The sequence below is a fragment of the Schistocerca gregaria genome, chromosome 7 (genome assembly GCF_023897955.1).
Source record: "Schistocerca gregaria isolate iqSchGreg1 chromosome 7, iqSchGreg1.2, whole genome shotgun sequence".
Lineage (NCBI taxonomy): Eukaryota > Metazoa > Arthropoda > Insecta > Orthoptera > Acrididae > Schistocerca > Schistocerca gregaria.
The window spans coordinates 398161376-398180125 of NC_064926.1; positions in this window are offsets into that span (position 1 = coordinate 398161376).

The following is an 18750-nucleotide window of genomic DNA, read 5'->3' on the forward strand; positions in this document are numbered from 1 at the left end:
ACAGTTCCCCACAGTCGTTTAATGAACAAAGTAAGAGCATACGGACTATCAGATCAATTGTGTGATTGGATTGAGGAGTTCCTAGATAACAGAACGCAGCATGTCATTCTCAATGGAGAGAAGTCTTTCGAAGTAAGAGTGATTTCAGGTGTGCCGCAGGGGAGTGTCATAGGACCGTTGCTATTCACAATATACATAAAAGACCTGGTGGATGACATCGGAAGTTCACCGAGGCTTTTTGCAGATGATGCTGTGGTGTATCGAGAGGTTGCAACAATGGCAAGTTGTATTGAAATGCAGGAGGATCTGCGGCGAATTGACGCATGGTGCACGGAATGGCAATTGAATCTCAATGTAGACAAGTGTAATGTGATGCGAATACATAGAAAGATAGATCCCTTATCATTTAGCTACAAAATAGCAGGTCAGCAACTGGAAGCAGTTAATTCCATAAATTATCTGGGAGTACGCATTAGGAGTGATTTAAAATGGAATGATCATATAAAGTTGATCGTCGGTAAAGCAGATGCTAGGCATTCATTGGAAGAATCCTAAGGAAATGCAATCCGACAATAAAGGAAGTAGGTTACAGTACGCTTGTTCGCCCAATGCTTGATTACTGCTCAGCAGTGTGGGATCCGCACCAGGTAGGGGTGATAGAAGAGATAGAGAAGATCCAACGGAGAGCAGCGCGCTTCGTTACAGGATCATTTAGTAATTGCGAAAGCGTTACGGAGATGATAAATTCCAGTGGAAGACTCTGCAGGAGAGACGCTCAGTAGTTCGGTACGGGCTTTTGTTAAAGTTTCGAGAACATACCTTCACCGAAGAGTCAAGCAGTATATTGCTCCCTCCTACGTATATCTCGCGAAGAGACCATGAGGATAAAATCAGAGAGATTAGAGCCCACACAGAAGCATACCGACAATCCTTTCCACGTACAATACGAGACTGGAATAGAAGGGAGAACCGATAGAGGTACTCAGGGTACCCTCCGCCACACACCGTCAGGTGGCTTGCGGAGTATGGGTATAGATGTAGAATGGTCATCCATCATAGTGCTAGCCAAGCCCGATAGTGCTTAACTCTTACCATTGCGGCAAGGCCGTTAGCAGAAAAACCTTTAGCTTCTCTTTAACTTTCTTGTGCTTCACGGAACATCTGAAGGCTACAACAACTGAAATTCGTCTGTTAATGTATTCGCATTGATTCATTGCCATAACCATTGCAATCACTATAAGCGTAAAATACACCACCGAGCAACTTCGCTCCATCAAGAGGTGGCAATTTGATGCCACACAGCCTCAAGACCAGCAACCTGAAGACTGCTTACGAATGGAGTCAACCTCGAGAACAAGCTTACTTAGATTAAATGTAAAAGTGATTTGTTGGTAATGGCACTATCGGTAGTCATAATGGTGACCAGTTTGAATCCTGCCGGCTAAAGTATCTAACCTGCATGGTAGTGGGTTGGGTGCAATATTTTTTTCAGGTTGTGCATAGATGGGCATGATCTGATGCAGAACTTTCAGTGACCACTCATGCATTAAGTCGCAACACTAGAAAGATATTCGAAGAAAACTACTTGCTTCCGTACGAGAACGTACTAGAGGAGTCTACGTTTCCTTAAAAGAAAGGTAGATGTATCAGTTACTATTTCATAACCAACTTTCGAAACATTACTTCGCCACCAAGGATCCACAACTAACCCGATATTCTGCTCATCTGAGCGACCGATTTCCAGTTTCTATGTGGGTTCGGCACCGCTTTGCCAAATCAACCAAATACGACTTCGGAGCTAACCTAGACCTAAGGCCACGCTACATATTAGTGTCATCACAACACACTATAAAAACTTGACCCAAAAGTAATGTGTGTGACGACGCACATAACTCCTTTAATTTACGGAACCTAGCTGATACCCGATTTCGGTATGTTAAGTTGTCCCAAATATTTTTCTCCTTCCTATTCCAGTCGCAAATGGCACACAAGCAGAATGAAAGTTATCCGACAGATCTAGTACAATTTTCGCATTGTTGTCACTATGCTAAGTGCAAGTGGGAGAAAGTATATTTCACTCCTTTTGGAAGCTGACAGACTTCCTCACGCTGCCAAATCCTTGAATCGCGAAGGTCTTCGAACATTTTCACTGCCTTTAACGTAAGTCGACGACTGAAGAAAAGGCTGAAAAAACCAGCAAATGAATGCTTTTTAACTACCTATAATTATAGGTTCTTTGGATTATTCTAATAAATGTGACTTGTTATTTTCAAGACTAGATATATGAGGAGCGCCGGAACAAAAACCGATAAATGAGCATTTGCTGTTAATACAGAAAGTAACAAATAGTGATCTCTAAATAGCTTCACAAGCTATAAAAAGAAACACCATAAAACAATATGTCGTGTTGTGCTGAAAATTTTGCGGCAGCATGTATTATTACTCCCGTATATCCCCCCCCCCCCCCACCCGCCCCTACAGCTCAAACACGCGAATACAGCAAAACTGGACGTATCGGCTTTTGTTCCGGCGCTCCTCATATGTAATCATTCCAACTTAAATTGCTCCCGACTGAGCACTTTAGATTCTTTAGGACTGCAACTGATTCGGTTTATTCATTATCTATAGCGTAAGGTCTACAACTAGCTGCCAATCTTTGCAGCAGGTAATGGTCACCCAAAGATCGGTAACGCCACAACGATGTCACCTCGCTGTATACAAGTGCGTCGTATGCGAACAGCATAAGATACTGAAATAAGCCGGCAGGTCATTCATACTGACCTATTCTAAAATTAAGGGCAATTTCCTTACACTTGGATGTCTGCACCTCAGAACGAAGTTGCACGAATACAGTGCCATCTTGTTTACAAACCCACAAAATTAGTTTTAATGTTTTGGTTGAAAGCATATCAGTCACTTCGAAAATCGTTACTTCTGTCAGTTGCCAAGTGTGTTCTTTAATAAGATTCTCTCCCCCCCCCCCCCAATTATTTAGATTCATTCATGAGGAGATGCACCTAGTTAATAGTATTACAGTAATGAATGAGAAGGTTAGTAGAGTAAGATTAAAAGTGGCTCTTCTATATGCTTAACCAAGAAGTTTTAGGCCGAGTATCCAGATCGGTCTAATGGAGGATCAAATTTGTGATCAGATTGCCGATTGCTACTGATGAATTTCTTTGTGCTGAACGCATCACCATTCACAAAAATGTCACTGAACAAATATGATTCCGCAGGAAAACAAAAATGACAATCGGATAGACGTTTTTGATCGGCGTAGTCTAAATTTGTTTTCCTACACTATTACGGAAGAGAATATGACAACTACAGCCCAGCATCAAAACAATGCTATGGCACCATTCAACTTCGCCAAAACAAGTTCAAGAAACCGTCTTACGTGAGTTTCAAAATGATTCCCGTTTTTAGGAAGACAAGGGAATTCTTTTGATATTATGGAACATGGGTCGACAACTACAGTTGACTTTTTCTGAGAAACACGCCACATAGGAAATGCTCCATTCAAAATCTATAGCGGGGACAACTCTCCCAAAATAGTCCACACGATGCACATCCACACTATTCCCCGTACAACGGATAAAATTCGGCCTTTCCTTTCGGAATTTTTCAACCATCCGCCTCGCAGACCGGACATCACACTGATCTGCTATTACCTGTTTTTGGGCTTTAATCAACGAACTATAGGCAACTGCTTGAACTCAAGACTACAGCTGGCATATGGTTCAGTTCGCAAGTAACAAGTGTTGCATGTAATACAACGTTACTAATTGTGCGTGAAAGTGAACGGCAATTACCTGGGAAAGTGAAGCAGGAATTTAGAAAACAAACCACCAACAAAATTTAAGGATTGCGTTTATTATCTAACGGCAGTTTTCGAATTCACTTAGTATATATCACTAACACCAGCAACACTATTTCACTAATTGGCTGAACGTCAGGATCACTTCCACTGCAATCAGTCTTGATCCGACCTATAAATCCTGTAACTCCCTCTAAATCCTTGAGGACGAGGCATTCCATCCCTTTCCGCATCCGTTTACCTTCCACACACGGATCCTTTGTGTCATGAACTTTCGAAGTTACACAGATCAACTTTGAACAACCTACAGCCTAACTCTCTTAACGCTATTGTTTCCTCTCTAATTTCCATTCATTGAACGGCGCTGCTGCTGAGATGTACCGACAAATTCCACCAGCCTTATGACCCCCAGACCTACCTATGAAATTCTCATCGTCTCCCTTTCCCAGACAATGAATTCGGTCACCATATTTATCATTTGAACTGCAATTCCATCCTACTCATCCTATCTCATAACTCCCGCTTTCCCCTTCACACATCTTCCGCTCCACCCTTTTCATATTACAGCCTCACCCACATGTCAAACTAATGCTCACTTCCTGTCTTTCCACTGTCCACCTCAACGAAGCTGCATCGATACCACCAATCTGACAACATTTACATCTACACCCTGATACCTTACTGAACAATTTTCCAGCTCACCTCCCCAAAGACTTTCCCTCCCAGCTAGTTAACTCTAAGAATGGGTTATACCTCATTTTAAATGTATTTTGTTTTATCGTTTAGTTCTCCGGATTTCAAAAAAAGAAATCAGGTTTCCGTTATATAAAACCTTAGATTCATCCTTTTACGCATTTTAAAAGTAAATATTTCGCCTTTTACCTTTATTATTGTTCGTATCAGTCTTAGCTGCAATTACACACTTCATAACTTGTTTCGATCACATTTAATCTTCAGACAACCACAGGTAAAAAAATGAAAAATCTTCGAAAACCGACACTTGGTGATTATCCATATCTGAAGAGCATTAAAAGGGATCGAGACTAGTTATCAGAAGTATTCGCAACCAAGGTAATTATTTTATGTAGTCTAGTTGTGGCATCTCATGACAATGTCATACTTTATGTTAATTTGTTTTTCGCCTTTGTGTGTAGTAACGTCTGTATTTCAGTGATGAGAACAGACACCACTCAAGCATATACGTTACAGTAACAGAGCGACAACTTTTTTAGTGCAGATACAGTGAGATCAGACGAACTCTTACTGTTATGAGTAATTTGAGAGTAGGAGTTAATGGACGAGGCACGCTGTATTTCAGTTGGAAATTTGAGTCAGATCTTGTCCGGATGACCGGAGCGGTTAAGGCAACCGCTCCTGAGATGCGTTAAATCCGGGTTCTAGTGCCGGTCCGGTGGAAATTTTCGACTTTCGCCATTTCATTACTACAATGCCTTGTGCGGCGGAAAGTAATTCCCACCTATCCGTTCGCTTTCCTTTCCGATTTTCTATTTCACATAAATTTCTGTATGGTCCCTATCGTTTAGCTGAAAAATTCGGTAGGTTCTACCTCAGGCGGACCACCCCTAGCCCGTATGTAACGAGAGAGATACGTTATCCTCAAGGCGCCTCCCCAACACATTAAGAACGACATACAGACCTCTGTTTGCTAAGAAGCTTTCAGCGAAAAAGAGGTAGAGAACTCAAACGATACTTTGTTGCAGCTAATTAAAGGGTACATTAATCACGAAATTCCGCAGTATGCCGCTTCTGGCTCTTCAAACACCTGCTCACCTTCCATTTTCTCAATTGCGTACTCCATATCTTCTACGGCTGTGTTGTGGTGCTGTCGATCACAGCCGCTCCGTCTGCCTGCCTGTTGTTTACTGCACGGTAACGGTCACGCCGACTACCGCAGGGGTACGTCACCAGCAGACATCAAAGATCGTTACAAGAGGGGGACAAACACTGCAAAGACACCCGCTCATGTCTTCTAACCGTGTCTTCCAACGTAACTGCAGTATCTCAGTGATCAAGCACTTTGAGCAAACGTACTTGACCGTCAGTAGGATAATTTTGCGCAAGCATTCGAACTGTTCTACCTATTTCAGGCTTGATCAGTTTTCAGTCGTGCAAGTTTTTGCAACCATACCAGCGTGCACTTTCGTGAGCATCTGAACCGACAACGTTTATTGTTTACAAGCAAACACCATTTGTGGAGTGAATTCCGTAGCGGCACTATGTCGAGTGATATCGAAGCAATCTGTCGTAAATTTCTATCAAAGTTTACTCCAGTATACAAAACCCAGCGCGGCATTAGGCAGGGCAAATAGATTCAGTACTTATCACGGTAAGGCAAGTAGAAAGTTGTATACCTCACCTGGTATACATTTATCAAAATAAATAGTAACTGACCAATTTTAAGGTAAATATATCTTTAATTAAAAGATAAATTATCCCAGACACAACAAGAGGAAAAAAATTTGAAGGTGAAACGTCCTAGTAGGTTAAAACTTTGTCGATTAACCCGGAATATTACTTTTCCCGGGAAATGTCCTTGCTTTCTTTTTTTTTTCTTTAATTGGGCCTAACATTTCGTCTTACAGCCCATCTCTAGCTTCATTGCTTTGTTGTTCCTTTGTCTTTAGGAAGTAAGACTTGAAAGCAAATTTCTTCCTCTGTGAAACTAATAGAAGTTCTTCTCCTCTTCAAAACAAAAATATAATATCCACTCGTAAAAAGTATATTCTTCTTGAAATTAAAATAACAAAAACAAATAAATCCAGGCTCTTCTGCCGTCCTGGATGAGCTCTTAAGCAAGAAAAACAAAGGATGAAGTTCATTTTCTTGAGGAGAACAAGAACTTGTAAAAATTGCTTTCTAAAAGTGAAGGTTTAATCAATACTTCTGTCCAGTAACATGGGTCAGTATGGTAGTACAGCAGCGAAGAAACAGGCAAAGTTATCTTTGTATTTCGTGCATTGTATTAGTTTGTTTTGCTCCACTGCCAGGTAACGCCAGCAATCTTCAAGATTCATTTCGGTTTTCTTGTTAATGAAATAATAGATATTACCATATAGGGGACAGAGAAATGTGTTGTGATTCATTCTTGGATAAATGGATTTCTCTGAAAATAAAATGCCTTCTGAACTACGTTATGACTGCAAGTTTTTGTCTCATCCACTATTAAATTTGAGACATCTCACGGCATATTAAGCAATGACCTACTGTATCCTCTATGTTGCGGCGAGTGCACGTTGCCGAGGGCTCAGCCCTATTTTATGTAGTCTGCTGTTTGTAGGGATCTGTTTCTGGTGAAGTCAGTGCCACATGAGTCGAACATTTGAATCGATCAGTGGGTTACTGACATTTGCTCACATCTTTTTCCAGTCCTTGAAGTTATTCTTAATTTCGTGTTTTGTTGACTGTGTACCCTCCTAGTTGTTGGATTTCCTATAACTGATTGTTCTAGCCATACTCTCCGGGGAATGAGTGTATCTGAGATGGGGATTGAAGAGGCATACATCGATTGGCGGTTCTCTACTTGGTGGCTCCATCTCGTTGATGATATAGATTGTATGACTGCTTTGAAGACATTTACGACGATGAAGAATGTTTTGAGGAAAAACATTTGCTGCTAATAAATGACCACGTGCCTAAGGAGGGTGACAGAAAATAGGTGTCCGGGAGATGCAGAGATCAACTTTTACTACACTTCACAAAATGGAAATAGTCGACACTCAACAAATGTTCAAAACAAACCAGTAAAGTGTGCTATCAACACCGAATGAAAACTGACACACCACAGTGATCACTAAGGTTCCAACCATCAAGGTCGAAGGCGCACTCCTTGTGAGTTACAAACCGCGCCAGACGTTGAGCTAGGTATCCACGCTGAAAGAATGCATATGAAATTATTTTGGTGTAAAGGAATGATGAGAACACGTCGAACTTCACAGATGACGGATTAAAATTATTTATACCGCCATATTGCGATAGTAATTCCTTAGAATGTGTAGAGCGTTTCATAAATATAAATATATGATAATGGCATTTCTGTGTGTCTGAATACACAGAGGATCAAGTGCCGCCTTACAGTTATTTCCTAGTGTTTAGCTGCATGTGTCGCAACACAGCGTAATTGGCAGTTTTCAGTGTATAGCAAAACGGGCACCGTCTTATCCTCGTCTTTTATCTTGATTAATGTATTTGATGGTATCATCAGAACGAGTCACTGTCAAATCACTCATCTCTGACAGTAAAAGTTAGCGGCCCAGCAAGGTGCTGGGGGTTTCTAGAGTGTTGGAGTGTAATTATTGATGGATAAAAAGCCACTGTAAGACACCTTTTAGAGTAAGGTTGAATTCCTCAGAAAAATAAATATTTCTTAAATTGTATTTGGATGTCACACAAATAAAAGTGGCTTTAAAATAGTTGGTTGGTCGCGAAATAATACGCACAGGATGTTTCTGGAACTCTTTTTTTTATTTATTTTATTATTACTCATTACGCATTCCGGGGGATCATCTTCAGATGATCTGGTGAAACACATATATTGTTACAATCTTTTAAAATTACACACATGTATAAATGGAGTCCTCGTACTAAACTACCAAGTAGCAACAAAAGATTTAAAACATAATACATACCGTTTGATACAAAGTGAACTTACAACTTTGACAAAGTTGTCAAGTAACGTCAAAAGTGACATAAGTTTTACAATTCAACACAGAGAAATAAGATTTGAACTAAACATGGATGCTACTAACAGCTGAATGATGTCACAGGAGACCGTTCATACTTAATAGAACTACATTAGTTGGCGCTAGGTGGCGTACGCCGTGTAGCGCTGCCATCATCGCTGATACTTCATTAAAACAGAAATAATATTGTCAATTAAAAAATTTATGCAAACAGTTAATAACATGAGAGCAGGCAGTTATAAACAAATTTCAGAGCTTTGCAATAAAACTATTTAAAAAGTACAATAATTGAGTTAATAGCAACATAAGACAGAGACAACTTTAAAGTCACATGCTTTTTCATCAAGCAAATTTATATAGAAATAATATAATAAAAATAATGATCAGGCTAAAACCTGGGTCATGAGGTAAAAAATACAAAATGAAGCATTAAGCGTGAAAATGACCACAAACTAACCGAACGTTGTATGAAAATGCAAGTTTTTTTGCGTACTTTTTACCTTAATTTGTTCAGCAATAAATCGTCAAATATGTTAAAGAACCATTGTCTACTGCTAGTAAGCTGTTCGTTAATTATTAAATCTGGGGTTTTATAAACTTCCTACAAGACTTCTTGCTTCCGTTCCATCACCTCTGCTAAATACCCTAGAAAACTTTTTCTCTAGCCATTAAAGTGAAGTTAGCAGATCTCAGCCCAAGTGTCGTCAATGTTCTGACTTCACCATGCAGGTGGATCGTGACACAAACATTTTTGATGTCCGATGTGGGGTTGCGTATGTTTTATAGAAGTATTCCAAAGTAGGGAATAAGGTAATAGAAAATCGGAGGAGAAGTATAAAGACTATCGGAATCAGTCCCACAAACTGAGTATTGCAAGAAGATCGACGACCAGATCTGTGGAACACGTCAAAAGAAGCAGAAGCAATCCCGAAAGCCCAGCCGAAGAGTAGTGAAGTTGTCCAGGCTAGACAGGTTGAAGGAGACCCAAGAAAAATTAGAAATACCTGTAGGAGCAACTACGAGGGAAACCAGCGGAACAGCAGCATCTGCAACAGAGAGAATTCTGGCCAGCAATAATTTTAATACTGTGTATAACATTGTAATAACACAAGATTATTTCCACTGTAGCTCAGATATCATAGGCATCAGTGCAAAGGATGCTCTCGTATTGGTAAATTAGTCATTTGCTGGGATTAATTCGGAACTCACTGAAAATGCGAACGCCGTATTTGGAGTAGTTCGAATGGATGATAACCATTGTTATTCCAATACATCAAGTCCAAAATTAAGGTGGATACTAGGGCGAAGTTAGCCGTCTAGGTTCAGGACAACAATTGGGATCAAGTAACATCAGTATTAGAAGAGAACTGTTCAGATAAGAACCCACAACTGATTTTTATGTCTACAAGAAATTGCATTATGAGCAAGCCGAATACGTGAATTATCAAAAGCATTCAGAGAAGCGATCATCAGAGTAACAAGGGATCCAAAGCTGCGAGGTGCATTATACCTGGTAGGCGCACCAGGGCGGGCTTCCTCCGTACAGGCCTAGCGAGCGATGGGATTCAGACAGTAGTGTCAAGTCGGGGTAAACAGATTACCCTAGGTGGTGCAGGGGAAATGGCACTGCAGGAGAAAAGTGCGCCGTTGTCAAGGAAAAAGAGGATAGTTCCCGAGGGGGAGAAGGAGGATTTTATAATTATGGGCAAAGGGTTCACGTGAGTAGGGATTGTAGGGAGCCAAAAATAGCACCAAGGTACAATGGGTAGTGATGCCCACAAAGGAGGAAGGAGCGAAAGCTTCCATAATATTTGTTACTAATGCGATGAACCCGGTCAAACGGAATCCGAATGCAAAAAGATTATCATTTGTGAAAAATGCAAAAACCACTAGACTGTAAAGCACTTAGGTCTTACAAGGGCAACAAATTGGGCATGTTAGCCCCCTAATGCAATGAGAAATTAGGAACATAATCCAGAAATAGAAGGGGAAGTGAACAGGTTGAAAAAATCAGTCAACCAGTTGCAACCCAAAGGTTTATTTAGCCCTTGATGTAAGTTTCGATATTTATAAAAATATCTTCTTCAGAAGTATTGGGCCTTGTTACATCACTCCATTTGAAGAAGATATTTGGTTTTCAACTGGTTGGTTGACTTTTTCGATCTCTTCAAATTTATTCAGTTGCTGAATAGCAGCCATGTTTAAGATTTTGAAACTAAAAGTGTCGAACAAGAAATGGCGACCTGTTAACACGAAGAAAAGGCCAAAAATTACAGTCATAGATTGTGAAGTCTATTGTTGTAAAGTAGGAAAGCAGTTGAAACTTCTTTATGCAAATGAGTGAGTCTGTACTTAAATTGCAGAAGGACTGAGAATATGAAACTTTTACGTTATTTGATTCTGAAACAGCTGAGTAAAGCTGAGCGTACTGAGTCTACTTTCTCTTAACTTTTTCTTATCACGTCAACACTGACCTACAATATTCTAGCGCTACACAATCTGACTGCTCAAAAAAATTGCATGCTGAGTTCAAATAATTAATTCAAAAGAATGGCCCTGACTAAAAATAAATCTTAACATAACCTACACATTTCATTAAGCACTTACCTCACAAAAATCTTCAATACGTTAACTACTGCAATACAGCGAGCGTCAATCCTGCCAGCTAAATAAAAGATTCTAATTACTAAGGCCACTAACTACTAATAGCAATGTGGTTAGCAAAGGAAAGATTTTGTTGCAAGCCAAATAATGTATTTTTTTACCTTAATAATGTGACATCCAGTTCAAACACGAATATAAATCGTCATTGACATCTATTACAAAGGTATATAATCATGAACAGTCCGTCCCAGTAGCTGAGTGGTCAGCGCGACAGACTGTCAATCCAAAGGGCTCGGGTTCGATTCCCGGCTGGGTCGTAGATTTTCTCCACTCAGGAACTGGGTGTTGTGCTGTCCTAATCATCATCATTTCATCCCCATCGACGTGCAAGTCGCCGAAGTGGCGTCAAATCGAAAGACTTGCACCAGGCGAACGGTCTACCCGACGGGAGGCCCTAGTCACAGGACATTTCATTTCATTTATCATGAATAATATTCAATCTCCAAGTCGAACATGTACAGATCGTTAGCCTACTTCAGACCTCTACCCTCCATCAATGCTAACTTCTGACATCTAACATCCATTACTGCAGGCTGTTCACCTCCAACTCCCCAATTTTACTTCCGTCACCGCTGGCGACTAGCTTCCAACAGTACTGGCGAATAACTTCCAACAACGAGTCCGACCGGCCACAGAGTCTCTTACAAAGAAAGCGCAGTCAGAGATCCAATACAAAGCGCTACACAGCGCTGCCAACACTGAAGCAGCCCACTTACACAATTACGGCTGTTAATAGATACCACAGTACATAATAAAAGATGAGAAGCTTACCAAGCAAACAGTAATTGTCAGGGAAGGTATCCACTGGGTCAAGGGTGTGACGCAAGGTACAGGAGATATATTGGGAACCACAGATCTGCAATTACTGATAACTGAGAGGTGCCAGTGAAGCATGAGTACCATAGAGTCGGGTTTTATATATGATAGTCTAATAGGAAGCGACTTCCTGAAGAAAGAAAAAAACTGTGATTAACTAAGATGAGAAGCTAATTAGAATAAATGGTGGAAGTTGTTTGTTGTTGTGGTCTTCAGTCCTGAGACTCGTTTGATGCAGCTATCCATGCTACTCTATCCTGTGCAAGCTTCTTCATCTCCCAGTACTTACTGCAACCTACATCCTTCTGAATCTGCTTAGTATATTGATCTCTTGGTCTCCCTGAACAATTTTTACCCCCCACGCTGCCCTCCAATGCTAAATTTGTGATCCCTTGATGCCTCAGAACATGTCCTACCAACCGGTCCCTTCTTCTTGTCAAGTTGTGCCACAAACTCCTCTTCTCCCCAATTCTATTCAATACCTCCTCATTAATTATGTGATCTACCAATATAATCTTCAGCATTATTCTGCAGCACCACATTTCGAAAGCTTCTATTCTATTCTTGTCCAAACTATTTATCGTCCATGTTTCACTTCCATACATGGCTACACTCCATACAAATACTTTCAGAAACGACTTCCTGACAAATCTATACTCGATGTTAACAAATTTCTCTTCTTCAAAAACGCTTTCCTTGCCATTGCCAGTCTACATTTTATATCCTCTCTACTTGAACCATCATCAGTTATTTTGCTCCCCAAATAGCAAAACTCATTTACTACTTTAAGTGTCTCATTTCCTAACCTAATTCCCTCTGCATCACCCACTGTAATTCGACTACATTCCAGTATCGTCGTTTTGCTTTTGTTGATGTTCATCTTATGTCCTCCTTTAAAGACACTGTCCATTCTGTTCAACTGCTCTTCCAAGTCCGCAAGGTGGTAAGAAGGCTCTGGATAAGATGGCAACCACACGCATTAACAGAGACGAAATGGGGCGTATTCTGTGATAGTCCTCGAGTCAGACTGCAAAGGGAGTATAAATGGATGGGAACAGGAAACAGGGATCTACGAATAGGAGAGAGAGTCCCACAAAAAACAGAGATACAATGAAACGGAGTGTATCACAGAATGGCGGAGGGAAAAGTAGCGTACCCAACTCAGTGATAAATCCTGAGACGAAAACTCTTGTATTACCTCTTAGACAAAATAGCATGGCAAGAAAAAGACACCAGAATAACTCCTACTTGTCATTCAGGTGGCACCCTGTTGGCCTCAGAAGTGCTGAGTGCACCTTGCTTGCCAACAGCGCTCGGCAAACCCGAATGGTCACCCATCAAAGTGCTAGCGAAGGCAGTCAGCACTTAACTTCGGGGATCTGATGGACACTGGCTTTACCACTGTGGCAAGATCGTTGGCTGATATATTTGAGGTAAGGTATTACTCCACTAACGAAAGAGAGATAATTATTTCCAGACTAGAAGTCATGTTCGGAGTGTTTACAGTCGAATCTATGCTACGCATAGAGAAAGGGAAAACTATGTGAGACCTGGGTACAGTAAAGTATTAGGCGAACTGATGAAGTGGCGCCAACATGAGCCACGCAGGATGCAACAAACAGGATGAACACTGACGAACTCACATTGCACAAGTTAGTGAAGCGATCATATCCTACCTTTTGAACAAAGAGTGACACGAAATGGAAAAACATTGTAGTTCATATTGTGGCGCATTTTATTTAAAAGGAGACAAAATGTCAAACGGTGAGACATGCACTTCCGCCATTGACAGAACACAAAGTATGGCTGTGTATCTACATGTACAATAGTGGAAACGCAACAGGCATTTTACAGCAAGAAGACGGTTAATGAAGAAGTCCAGGGAAGGAACCTATGTTGCTACTACCAAAGAAACGAGAGGCCAGTGGAACAATAAAATACTGATTCGTACTAAAATATAGGACAATGAACGATATGTCGGTGGATGAAACCTTTCCCATGTCCAACGTAAGTGAGGTATTGGGTCAGGGAGAGCCTAGTATTTTTCCACTTTAGATTTGGCCGGCGGCTGCTATCTGGTTTTAATGGAACCAGTCGACAGAGAAAAGACGGAATTCAATGCAAAATTTCAGCAACACGAGTACAAAAAGATGCCAATGGGGCTTAAGTATAGACAAAGTACCCTTCAGAGGCTAACAAATGTTCTCTCTGTGCTTAGTGTATTTGGATGACATAACATAACGATAAGCTGAAGGAAATCTTGGACTGGTTAAGGGCACATAGATTAAAGTTAGAACTACATAAGTATTAATTTCTGAGAAAGGAGGTAAAATTCTTGGAACGCTAAAAAAGAAACAAACACCGTCCGAATTGGCCACGAAGGCCCAACGCTACCAACTGGCCGCTGTATCATCCTAAGCCGTTATGCGTCTTTTCCAACAGGGTACTAAAAGCTTGTTCCGAACAGATAAGTAGAGGTGAGGGTGTTACTGACATGATACGCGAGTTGAGGTGGCAGTCACTGAAACAAAGGCGGTCTTCTTTGCGGCGAGATCTATTTACGAAACTTTCTCTACCGAATGCGAAAATATTTTGTTGCCATCAACCTACGAAGGGAGAAATGATCATCATAATAAAATAAGAGAAAACAGAACTCGAGCGGAAAGATTTAGGTGTTCCTTTTTACCATGGCGCCAATCGAGAGTGGAATCGTAGAGAAGTAGTATGAAAATGGTTCGATGAACACTCTGCCAGGTACTTAAGTGTGAATTGCAAAGTAACCATGTAGATGTAGATTCTCAGCCACATATGTAATAGCTCACTGAAACAGGGCATTTTTTCAAATAGACTGGAACACGCTGTTGTTAAACCAATGCCTAAAAAGGGGCTTTCGTCTGATGCTAACAAGTACCACCAAATCTCACTTCTAACAGTTTTACCCAAAACTCTTGAAAAAGTAATGTATTCAAGAGTAGCATTACGTATTTGTAAAAATGAAGTACTGACAAAGTATCAGTTTGATTTTCAGAAACGCTTTTCAACAGAAAATGCTATATATGCTTTCACTGATCAAATATTAAATGCTTTGAATAACCGAACATCACCCATTGGGATGTTCTGTGACCTCTCAAAGGATTTTGACTGTGCGAATCACGAAATTCTTCTACGTAAGCTTAATTATTGTGGTATGAGTGGGACAGTGCAGAAATTGGTTAATTCATATTTAAATGGAAGAATGCAGAAGGTTTAAATTAACAGTACAGATAGTCTACAAAAATCTGTAGATTCCTCAAACTGGTAAGATACCAAGAGTAGTGACCCACAGAGTTAATTCTTGTGCTAGTTATTGTTTGTAACATACACTCCTGGAAATGGAAAAAAGAACACATTGACACCGGTGTGTCAGACCCACCATACTTGCTCCGGACACTGTGAGAGGGCTGTACAAGCAATGATCACACGCACGGCACAGCGGACACACCAGGAACCGCGGTGTTGGCCGTCGAATGGCGCTAGCTGCGCAGCATTTTTGCACCGCCGCCGTCAGTGTCAGCCAGTTTGCCGTGGCATACGGAGATCCAGCGCAGTCTTTAACACTGGTAGCATGCCGCGACAGCGTGGACGTGAACCGTATGTGCAGTTGACGGACTTTGAGCGAGGGCGTATAGTGGGCATGCGGGAGGCCGGGTGGACATACCGCCGAATTGCTCAACACGTGGGGCGTGAGGTCTCCACAGTACATCGATGTTGTCGCCAGTGGTCGGCGGAAGGTGCACGTGCCCGTCGACCTGGGACCGGACCGCAGCGAGGCACGGATGCACGCCAAGACCGTAGGATACTACGCAGTGCCGTAGGGGACCGCACCGCCACTTCCCAGCAAATTAGGGACACTGTTGCTCCTGGGGTATCGGCGAGGACCATTCGCAACCGTCTCCATGAAGCTGGGCTACAGTCCAGCACACTGTTAGGCCGTCTTCCGCTCACGCCCCAACATCGTGCAGCCCGCCTCCAGTGGTGTCGCGACAGGCGTGAATGGAGGGACGAATGGAGACGTGTCGTCTTCAGCGATGAGAGTCGCTTGTGCCTTGGTGCCAATGATGGTCGTATACGTGTTTGGCGCCGTGCAGGTGAGCGCCACAATCAGGACTGCATACGACCGAGGCACACAGGGCCAACACCCGGCATCATGGTGTGGGGAGCGATCTCCTACACTGGCCGTACACCTCTGGTGATCGTCGAGGGGACACTGAATAGTGCACGGTACATCCAAACCGTCATCGAACCCATCGTTCTACCATTCCTAGACCGGCAAGGGAACTTGCTGTTCCAACAGGAGAATGCACGTCTGCATATATCCCGTGCCACCCAACGTGCTCTAGAAGGTGTAAGTCAGCTACCCAGGCCAACAAGATCTCTGGATCTGTCCCCCATTGAGCATGTTTGGGACTGGATGAAGCGTCGTCTCACGCGGTCTGAACGTCCAGCACGAACGCTGGTCCAACTGAGGCGCCAGGTGGGAATGGCATGGCAAGCCGTTCCACAGGACTACATCCAGCATCTCTATGATCGTCTCCATGGGAGAATAGCAGCCTGCATTGCTGCGAAAGGTGGATGTACACTGTACTAGAGCCGACATTGTGCATGCTCTGTTGTCAGTGTCTATGTGCCTGTGGTTCTGTCAGTGTGATCATGTGATGTATCTGACCCCAGGAATGTGTCAATAAAGTTTCCCCTTCCTGGGACAATGAATTCACGGTGTTCTTATTTCAATTTCCAGGAGTGTATATTAATGTTTCCACTCTATATTCAAGAAGATGCACAGCTGGTTCTTTTTGCTGATGATACAAGTATAGTAATCACACCCAACAAACAAGAGTCAGCTGAAAAAATTGTAAATAATGTCTTTCAGAAAATTATGAAGTGGTTATCTGGAAATGGACGCTCACTAAATTTGGAGAAAACACAGTATATATAGTTCTGTACAGTAAATGGCATAACACCATTGATAAATATAAACGTTCAGTATAAGTCTGTTGTTAAGGTAGAATATTAAATATTTCTGGACGTTTGTATTGATGAGAAATTTAATTGGGAAAAAAACTGATGATCTGCTGAAACAGTTAGGTTCATTACTTATGCTATTCGGGTTATTGTAAATTTTGGTGATAAAAATATTACTAAATTAGCCTAAATGCCTGTTTTGATTCACCATTTCGGGTAATTCATCAGTAAGAGAAGAAGGAGTCATTGCACAAAAGCACGTAATCAGACTAATAGCTGGAGCCTAGTTACGATCACTTTGAAGACATATATTTAAGAAACTCATTATATTCACAGTATTTTTGCAATACATGTATTCCCTTACGAAATTTATTATTAATAAACACCCCAATTAAAAAGTAATTGCGAAGTGCATAGCTACAACACTAGGAGAAAGGATTATCTTCACTATTCTGGGTTAAATCTAACTTTGGCACAGAAGGGGATGAATTTTGTCGCCACAAAAATTTTTGGTCATTTGTCAAACGGCATTAAAAGTCTAACGGATAGCCAACCAAGATTTAAAAACAAATTAAAAGAATGTCTGAATGACAACTCCTTCTACTCATTAGATGAATTTTTAGATATGAAGTAGTAACAGTAAAAAAATTAATTATACTGTGTAATGAAAACTTATGTTTGACACACTCCACATCATTGCGAAACCTCGTATTCATGATTATGGAACAAGTATTAATGTAATGTAACGTAGTATAAATACGGTGGGGCATGTGGTCAGCACACCGCTGGCCTGGCCGTTGTCGGTTTTCGTGACCGGTGCTGCTGTAAGGTGTCAGGCAAATCCAACACCTTCCATGAAAACCCTGACATGATAGGCAAATTCAGTAGTATGTCACATAGCTCCGAATAAATCGTGAAATTAAATTAAGCAAAGTAATACGAGTAATGAGTGAGCAAATGGAATACCACAGACTAACACAAGAATGCCTAAATGCATGTCATACCTTCCCACCGCGAGACAGACGCGGTTCCGAGGGGAGAAACGAGAACAGAAGCCGAGAGCAGAACTGTGTTAAGCTAGAAGGCCCTACGATAGGGGACGGACACCCATGTCTCCAGCTAACTGCTAGGACCACCCGCCAGCCCATGTTAAAAGCTACTGTCCTCTAGAAGAACAGTATAGATCTTACAATACCACTAAAAGGGCCATCCCAGCCGCAAGTTTTAGCGTAAGACTTTTTCGCGTCTCTGTTTAGTCAGGACCATCCCCCAGCCCATGTTAAAAGATAGAGCCCTCCAGAAGAACAGTATAGATCTTACGATAACACTAAAAGGACCACACCAGCTGCAAGTTTTAGCGTAAGACTTTTTCGCGTCTCTGTTACGTTGCAAACTTTAAAAACATTGCCCCACCACGAAAAGTATAATGTTTCTCATTGGATAGACAGAATTTTTGTAGGCGGAGCTTAAGGTTAACACTGAGACCCTGATTGGTCAGATGAAAACACAGCCAGATAGTTTTTTAAACCAACTTCGGTAAATTGTAGTAAGGAGAAGTTAGGAGAGAGTTGCTTCCGAGACGGCGAGGTGAGCGGAGCTGTGGTGCCCGCCACCCCCAGACGAACACCGACAAGGTAATGAACGCACGCGATGCCGCATAACAACACATAAAGCTTCACTCAGAACTGCAGAAGTCTCATCTGTTACACCCCTTTTTTGCGTAATACTAGTGTCGATCATCAATTAAAGCTC